This window comes from Arachis ipaensis, chromosome B10 (assembly GCF_059453495.1).
Source record: "Arachis ipaensis isolate K30076 ecotype BB chromosome B10, ASM5945349v1, whole genome shotgun sequence".
Taxonomy (NCBI): Eukaryota; Viridiplantae; Streptophyta; class Magnoliopsida; order Fabales; family Fabaceae; genus Arachis; species Arachis ipaensis.
This window is the reverse complement of record NC_142435.1, coordinates 88926604-88935390: the sequence shown is the minus strand read 5'-3', so window position 1 is coordinate 88935390 and position 8787 is coordinate 88926604. Positions and strand designations below refer to the sequence as shown.

General features: G+C 41.3%; 1 non-coding gene across 1 annotated transcript; it reads left to right on the top strand.

Moving 5' to 3' along the window:
- The first annotated feature begins 7661 nt into the window (after positions 1-7661).
- Positions 7662-7768, top strand: LOC148580802 (small nucleolar RNA R71). The gene has a single exon (XR_015895366.1). It is a non-coding gene; the product is annotated as a small nucleolar RNA R71 (small nucleolar RNA).
- The last annotated feature ends 1019 nt before the right edge of the window (positions 7769-8787 follow it).

Sequence of the window (8787 nt, the reverse complement as noted above, 5' to 3'; positions counted from 1 at the left end):
TGGCATGAATTCATACATGGTTGATTAAATCAAAGGAAACATGAAAATCTACTCAATTAGCTTGCTTATGGTTCAAGAAAGTGCATAATTCTAATGAAAACAAAAGGAAAAGACTAGTTAAAATAGGCTAGGATGACTTGTCATCACGCTTTTATTAATAAAATGACTATAAGATAGAAACTAAACTATTGTTAAGTCGTTTCCCTGATTGGTTGAGGCTAGCACTTGCCATTGAAGAGGTGTAATGTGATTCTAACTGAAATCTTTGGTGGAACACCAAACTTAGAATTACACATTCACTCTTGGATTGTTTTGGTGTGCAACACCAAACTTAGCTCCTCACAATACGGGGACTTACTTATACCCTTTATTGAGATGATCATGAAAAGAAAACTACCTTAGGTTGGGTTGCCTCCCAACGAAGCGCTCTTTTAGCGTCACTAGCTTGACGATTTCTCCATCAGTTGAGATGATATTTCATTTTGGGGCTTTCCCCCATGATGCCCATGTAGTGCTTGAGCCTTTGTCCATTCACAGTGAACGTCCTCCTTGAACTTTCCTCCATGATTTCTATGTGTCCATATGGCGAGACCTTTGTGACAAGAAAAGGTCCTGACCACCTTGACTTGAGTTTCCCAGGGAAAAGTCTTAATTTGGAGTTGTAGCGGAGCACTTGCTGTCCTTTCTCGAAGCTCCTGGGTGTCAGATGGAGGTCGTGCCTTCTCTTTGCCTTTTCTTTATAAATTTTGGCATTTTCATAGGCTTGAGATCTGAATTCCTCCATTTCCTGCAGCTGCAAGACCCTCTTTTCACCAGTAGCAACGCTATCAAAATTTAGTAGCTTGAGAGCCCAGAGGGCTTTGTGTTCCAACTCCAATGGTAAATGACAGGCCTTTCCATACACCAGTTGATATAGGGACATCCCGATTGGTGTTTTGAATGTCGTTCTGTATGCCCAAAGAGCATCATCCAGCTTTTTCGACCAATCCTTTCTTGATGGTCTTACAGTCTTTTCCAGGATCCTTTTTAGCTCTCTGTTAGATATCTCGGTTTGCCCACTGGTTTGGGGGTGGTAAGGTGTGGCAACCTTGTGTTTTACTCCGTATCGTAGGAGGAGAACTTCTAGTGGTCTGTTACAAAAATGGCTCCTTCCATCACTAATGAGTGCTCGTGGGACTCCGAACCGGCTAAAGATGTTCTTTCTGAGGAAGTTCATGACCACTTTATTGTCATTCATTGGGGTTGCAATAGCCTCTACCCACTTGGAAACGTAATCCACTGCTACCAAGATGTACTTGTTTGAATATGAGGTTGGGAATGGTCCCATGAAATCGATTCCCCACACATCAAACAGTTCCAGTTCTAAGATTAAATCCTGTGGCATCTCATTTCTTTTGGGTAGGTTTCCAACACTTTGACATTCATTGCAGTTCTTTACTAGTTCTTTGGCATCCTTGAATAGGGTGGGCCAAAAGAATTCGCTTGGTAACACCTTGGCCGCAGTTCTATCCCCTCCAAAATGGCCTCCATAGCACGAGCCGTGGCAGTTCCACAAGACCTCTCGTTCTTCTTCTTCCGAAACACATCTTCTTAGGGTTTCATCTGAACACTTCTTGAAGAGATATGGTTCATCCCAAACAAAATACTTTGCGTCGTTGATGAGCTTTCTTTTTTGATGTTTGTTAATTTCTGGAGGTATAGCCCCAGTTGCCTTAAAATTGGCAATATCTGCAAACCAGGGTGCTCTGTGAATCGTCATCAACTGTTCATCTGGGAAGAACTCATTTACATTTGTATTATGTGTTTCTCCTTTATCATGAGGGATTCTGGATAGGTGATCTGCTACCTTGTTCTCCACTCCTTTCTTGTCTCTGATTTCAATATTGAATTCCTGCAACAATAAGATCCATCTTATTAGTCTTGGTTTTGATTCTTGCTTGGCAAATAAATATTTAAGTGCTGTGTGGTCTGTGAAGACAATCACTTTGGCATCAATTAGGTATGATCTAAACTTGTCAAATGCAAAAACTATTGCCAGCAACTCCTTTTCAGTAGTGGTATAGTTTCTTTGAGTATCATTGAGGACTTTGCTGGCATAGTATATCACATGGACCAAGTTATCTTTCCTCTGTCCTAACACTGCCCCAATTGCGAAATCAGATGCATCGCACATCAGTTCAAATGGTAAATTCCAATTAGGTGGGGAAATGATAGGGGTAGAGGATAGCCTCTTTTTCAAGTTTTCGAATGCTAGCATGCACTTTTCATCAAAGATAAATGGTGTATCAGATACAAGGAGATTGCTTAAAGGCTTTGGTATCTTTGAAAAATCTTTAATAAACCTTCTGTAAAAGCCAGCATGTCCTAGAAAACTCCTAATTGCCTTAACATCACTTGGTGGGGGTAATTTTTCAATGAGTTCCACTTTAGCTCTGTCAACCTCAATGCCTTGGTTAGAAACCTTATGGCCAAGAACTATTCCTCCTGTCACCATAAAGTGACATTTCTCCCAGTTCAAAACCAAATTAGTCTCTTGACATCTTTTCAATACCAGGGCCAGGTGATTTAGGCAATTAGGAAAGGAATCTCTGAATACTGAGAAGTCATCCATAAAGACTTCGATGAATTTTTCTATCATATCTGAGAAAATGGAGAGCATGCAGCGTTGGAAAGTTGCAGGCGCATTGCATAGCCCAAATGGCATGTGCCTGTAGGCAAACACTCCATATGGGAAAGTGAAGGAGGTTTTCTCTTGGTCTATTGGATCAACCACTATTTGGTTATATCCTGAATAACCATCGAGAAAACAGTAATATGCGTGTCCTGCAAGTCTTTCCAGCATTTGATCCATGAAAGGAAGGGGGAAATGATCTTTTCGTGTAGCTTCATTGAATTTTCTGTAGTCTATGGACATCTGCCATCCTGTGACGGTCCTTGTAGAGATTAGTTCGTTCTTCTCATTGGGGACTACAGTGATTCCTCCTTTCTTTGGGACAACTTGCACAGGGCTGACCCAAGGGCTGTCTGAGATCGGATAGATCACCCCTCCTTGCCACAACTTCATGACTTCTTTCTGTACCACTTCCTTCATGACTGGATTCAGCCTCCTTTGGGGTTGAATGGATGGTTTGGCATCATCTTCCAACAGTATCTTATGCATGCATATGGCCGAACTGATTCCCTTCAAGTTAGCAAGGGTCCATCCAATGGCCTCCTTATGCCTTTTTAACACTTGGAGTAGCTCCTCCTCTTGTTCTTGGCTGAGAGATGAGTTTATGATCACTGGATAACTTTCATTTTTCCCTAGATATGCATACTTGAGAGTGGGTGGTAGTGCCTTCAGTTCAAGTTTGGGTGCTTCTTTTTTTTCATTCTTCTCCTCTATTGTGCCTTGAACCTGAATCTCAGCTGTTGCAGCTTCTTCGCTTGATGCTGATTCCTCCTCTTCTGTTAACTCCTCAAGTTCTTCTTCTTCAAAAGTCTCTTGTACTACATCTTCCAGTGAGTCCAACCTCATACATTCTCCCAATGGTTCCTATGGGTAGTTCATGGCCTTGAACACATTGATCATTATTGTTTCATTGTGTAGTCTAAGGGTAAGTTCGCCCTTTTGGACATCGATGACAGCTCCGGCAGTAGCTAAGAATGGTCTACCCAAGATGATAGAAGCCTTAGCTCCTTCCTTCATGTCTAACACTACAAAGTCTGTTGGAAAGATAAAGTCTCCTACCTTCACTAGCAAGTCTTCCACTATGCCGTGAGGAAACTTGAATGATCGGTCTGCCAATTGCAAGGCCATTTTTGTTGGTTTGGCCTCCTCAATCTTCATTTTTCTCATCATAGCTACAGACATCAGATTTATGCTGGCTCCTAAATCACATAGAGCCTTTTCCACTGTTATTTCTCCTACAATACAGGGAATCTGGAAGCTCCCAGGATCCTTCAATTTATGGGGCAGTTTATGCTGAATGATAGCACTACATTCTTCGGTTAGTATCACAGTATCGTTGTTCTTCCAGCTTCTCTTCTTGGTCATCAACTCCTTCAAGAACTTGGCATAGAGTGGCATTTGCTCTATTGCTTCAGCAAAGGGTATGTTAATCTGTAGTTTTTTGAAAATTTCTAAAAATCTGGAGAACTGGCTGTCATCCCTCTTCTTCCTCAATTGTTGAGGATATAGGGCTTTCGGAATATATGGCTGATGCCAGGGCATTTTGGCCAGTTTCATTGACCTTTTCTTTACTATTTTTAGGGTAGTTTCATGCATTTACTTAGGAAATAAGCTAGTTTTGGGTAGATACTCACTTACATCTTGATTCAAGCATACATTGTGCACTTTACATGATTTTATGAGGATTTTGCACGAATTTAATGACAAATTGGATGTTGCATTTCCCATGACTTGGACTAGAACTTTGATGCACTTTATTGCTTGATTTCAGGACAAAGGAAGCAAAGAAGAACCACATTAGTGGCAACGTTAGTTACACTAACGTTGACACTAACGTGGAATGGGAGTAACTTGCAAAGTTAATGAGAAAAGTCATTGCCAATAACGCTCTAGAAGCCATCATTGCCCACGTTAAGAGTCACGTTAACTAAGCTAACGTGAACTCTAACGTGGAAGAAAAGAAATAGAGCCAACGTTAGTGACACTTAACATTATCACTAACGTTGGACCAAGCTCATAAGTGGCCACGTTAGTTGCCACGTTAACTTAGTTAACGTGGCCTCTAACGTTAAGAAGAAAAGGTGAAGCCAACGTTAGTGTCATTCAACTTTCTCACTAACGTTGGCCAAGTCACAAGAAGCCTCGTTAACTCCCACGTTAACCTAGTTAACGTGGAAGCTAACGTGAAGAAACTAGGTGGTCGACAACATTAGTGACACCAAATATTGTCACTAACGTTGGGATGAACACACACTCTCCCCAAGAAGCCACGTTAACTCCCACGTTAACCTAGTTAATGTGGAAGTTAACGTGAAGAAGAAAGGTTGTCGACAACGTTAGTGACACCAAACATTGTCACTAACGTTGGAAGGAGCCAACACAAGCCACAATGAGCCACGTTAACTCCCACGTTAACTTAGTTAACGTGGAAGCTAACGTGAGGAGAGGGATGATGAGCCAAAGTTAGTGACATTCAACTTTGTCACTAACGTTGGAGATGGCTAGCACAGCCACGTTAGAAGCCACGTTAACCTAGTTAACGTGGACTCTAACGTGGGAGCTAAGGGGCACATTGGAACGTTAGTGACAATGTTAAGTGTCACTAACGTTCTCGAAGGTTGGCAAGCATACGTTAAAAGAGCCACGTTAACTAAGTTAACGTGGACTCTAACGTAGGGAAGGGGGAGGCTTCTCAACGTTATTGGGAAAGTTGAGTCCCAATAACGTGCGCGAAGGACAAAGAGGCAACGTTAGTGGCAACGTTTGTGCCACTAACGTTGAGGTTAACGTGGCTCTTACTTGGGTGAGGAACATTAGTGAAAAAGTTTAATGTCACTAACGTTCTTGAACCCATATTTTCACTGAACGTTAACACCACTAACGTCCTGAGCTAAAGTCTCTGCCCACTTCACACTTTCTCTCTGCAAGTAAAGCCAAGCCCAATGAAAAAGATAACTGCTTCAAACTCAAGATCCAAAGGCCAAGACCCAAGACTTGAAGAGCCAACTAGAAGAGTAGAAGAGTAGTATATATAGGAGTAGCTTTGAATTATTTTGGGAGTTGGAAAATATAGGGAGCCTCTGGGCATAGAACTACTCTCTATATTTTACTTTCTCTACACTTCTAGTTTCATAATGTATTCTCCATTTTGTTTTCATTTTCCAGAGCTATGAACAACTAAACCCCTTTCATTGGGTTAGGGAGCTCTGTTGTAATTTAATGGATCAATACTAGTTTTCATTATTCTTCTTCTATCTTTTCTCTTGATTTTACTTGAAAGCTTTCGATCTTCATCCAATTGGGTAGTTATCTTGGAAAAGAAGCTATTCAAACTTGGATCTCTTCTGAACCTTGAAAGAGGAATGAAGAGATCATGCTAGAAATGCTTTCTCATGCTGGACCAAATTAGGTTTGGATGGATATGTGACTATAATCCTCTCAACACTTGATTTGGGAAATGCATGTGGTATAATCAGTGACCATACTTCATCTCTTCTCATGAGCAATTGACCGAGGAATTGGCTATTGATCAAGATTTGAGAGATTGAATTACAAGAAATTGTAATTCAATCACTTAAGATTGCCAAGGAGATCAATGAGTGCATTGATTGAGGAAGAGATGGAAATGAAATTGATCCGGAGAATGCAACATCTCCTGAGCCCAATGAACTCCCATTTCTGATCTCACCCATTCTCTTTAATTTTTGTCATTTACTTTTATGAGCAATTACCCCATTCCCATTTAAGATTCTGCAATTTACTTTCCGTCATTTACATTCCGCTTCTTATTTCTGGCATTTACTTTTCTGTTATTTACTTTCCCGCCATTTAATTTTCTGTAATTCTCAACTCAAAATTCTGATTCGCTCAACTAGAACATTCCTATAATTAAAGTTGCTTGATCAATCAATCCTTGTGGGATTCAACCTCACTCTATTATGAGTTTTTACTTGACGACAAATTCGGTACACTTGCCGAAGGAAATTTGTTATGAGACAAGCTTTCCGTGCATCAATGGCCTCAGCTCTTCTCCCTTTGGATGTGCATTGGAGGTGGGGACTTGAACTTCATTTTGTTCCTCCTTTCTTCCAATTGCATCTTCTCTTGTGGTTGCTTGGAAGTCTCCCTCAATTCCTTTCCACTTCTGAGGGTGATAGCATGACACTCCTCCCTCCGATTTGGTTCAATGTTACTGTGAAGGTCATGGCTGGGAGCTTGCTGAAATAGGTAGCCAATTTGTGTCTCAAGTTTCTTGATGGCAGCGTCTTGATTCTGCATGTTGGATCGCACTTCCTCTCGGAACACCTTACTATCTTGGATTTCCTTGCATATGCCTTCAAGTAGAGTCTCAATCCTTGATAGTCTTTCTTCCGATGATGGAGAGTTGAGATTGGAGGGATGAGAAGGGCTATTTTGGCTTTGGTATGGATGTTGAGATGTGTTGTTAGGTGAGTGCTGATATGATCTCTGTGTGGGATGTTGGTGAGCTGCATTGTTGTTGGGGTTGTGGCGTCTCTGATCTTGGCCTTGGTCTTGTTGATTTCCCCACCCAAAGTTTGGGTGGTTCCTCCAGCCAAGATTATACGTTTTGGAGTATGGGTCATGGTTCTGCCTAGGTGAATTTCCAATGTAGTTGGCTTGCTCCTGACTACCCTCTGCTTCTTCATTCACTCCTTATTGAGTTGCTGCTGAAGAGGTGATTGCAGCTACTTGATTCCTCTCCATCTTCTTGGTGAGGTCAGCCAATTGCTTGGTAATCATCTTGTTTTGAGCTAGCAGTGCATCCATATTGTTCAGCTCCATTACTCCTCTAGTGTTGCCTCTTTCAGAATCATAGAAGTAGTCATTATCAGCTACAGTCTCAATGACATCTATGGCTTCTTCAATAGTCTTCTTCTTGTTCAGAGATCCCCCGGATGAGTGGTTTACTGCCTTCTTTGACTCATAAGAAAGACCTACATAGAAAATGTGCAACTATAGCCATTTGTTGAACATATCTAGCGGGCATCTTCTTGTCAAGTCTTTAAACCTCTCCCATGCTTCATATAGAGTCTCACCATATTGCTGTCTGAAGGTTTGTACCTCAGCTCTCAACCTGTTCATCCGTTGAGGAGGATAGAATCTTGCCAAGAATTTGTTCACCACATCTTCCCAGGTTGCTAAACTCCCCTTTGGGAAGGATTCCAGCCATTTAGATGCCTTGTCCTTGAGTGAGAAGGGGAATAGAAGTAGTCTGTAGGTGTCAGGATGAACACCATTAGACTTCACAGTGTCACATATCCTCAGGAAGGTGGTTAGATGTTGATTGGGATCTTCTTGAACACTTCCTCCGAATGAACAGTTGTTCTAAATAAGGGTGATGAGCTGTGGCTTTAGTTCAAAGTTGTTGGCATGTATGGTTGGCTTTTGGATGCTACTTCCACAGTTTCCTGGGTTTGGATTGATGTAGGATCCTAGAACTCTTCTCTCTTGCCCAGCATGATACACTGGGCCTTCTCTGCCATAGTTGTGAGCATCTTCTTCATGACGGTTCTCCATATTCTCATCCATGTATGGTTTAAAATACTCCTCTTCTTCCTCCGTACTAACTACTCTCTTTCCTCTTGCTTCCCTCCTTAATCTAAGGAAGGTCCTCTCAGGTTCAGAATCAAAGGAAGTTGAAGCCCCGCTTCTTCCTGTCATACAACCAATAAGGAAAAAGCAAGAAGGATAGATGCAGACAGTATTTTCTGCAGAAATGCTGTTAGTGTGAGTGATGTAATATATCAAACAGTTAGTGGGTCAGTGAATTAAATAGTAAAAAAATATGATATGCAGATAGCACCACAAATGGGTGAGAGGTAAAGGGAAGGAAATAACTAAAACTAAAAGTAAATTACTCAGATGGAATTAAATCAAACAAAAGAAAAGTGCTCAATCTAGTTATCCACCAATTTAATCATTGTTGATACAAAATCAATCCCCAGCAACGGTGCCATAAACTTGATGAACGGAAACTTGTCTCTCAACAGATTTCCCTCGGCAAGTATACTGAATTGTCGTCAAGTAAAAACTCACAATAGAGTGAGGCCGAATCCCACAGGGATTGATTGGTCAAGCAAATTTAATTGGAGGAA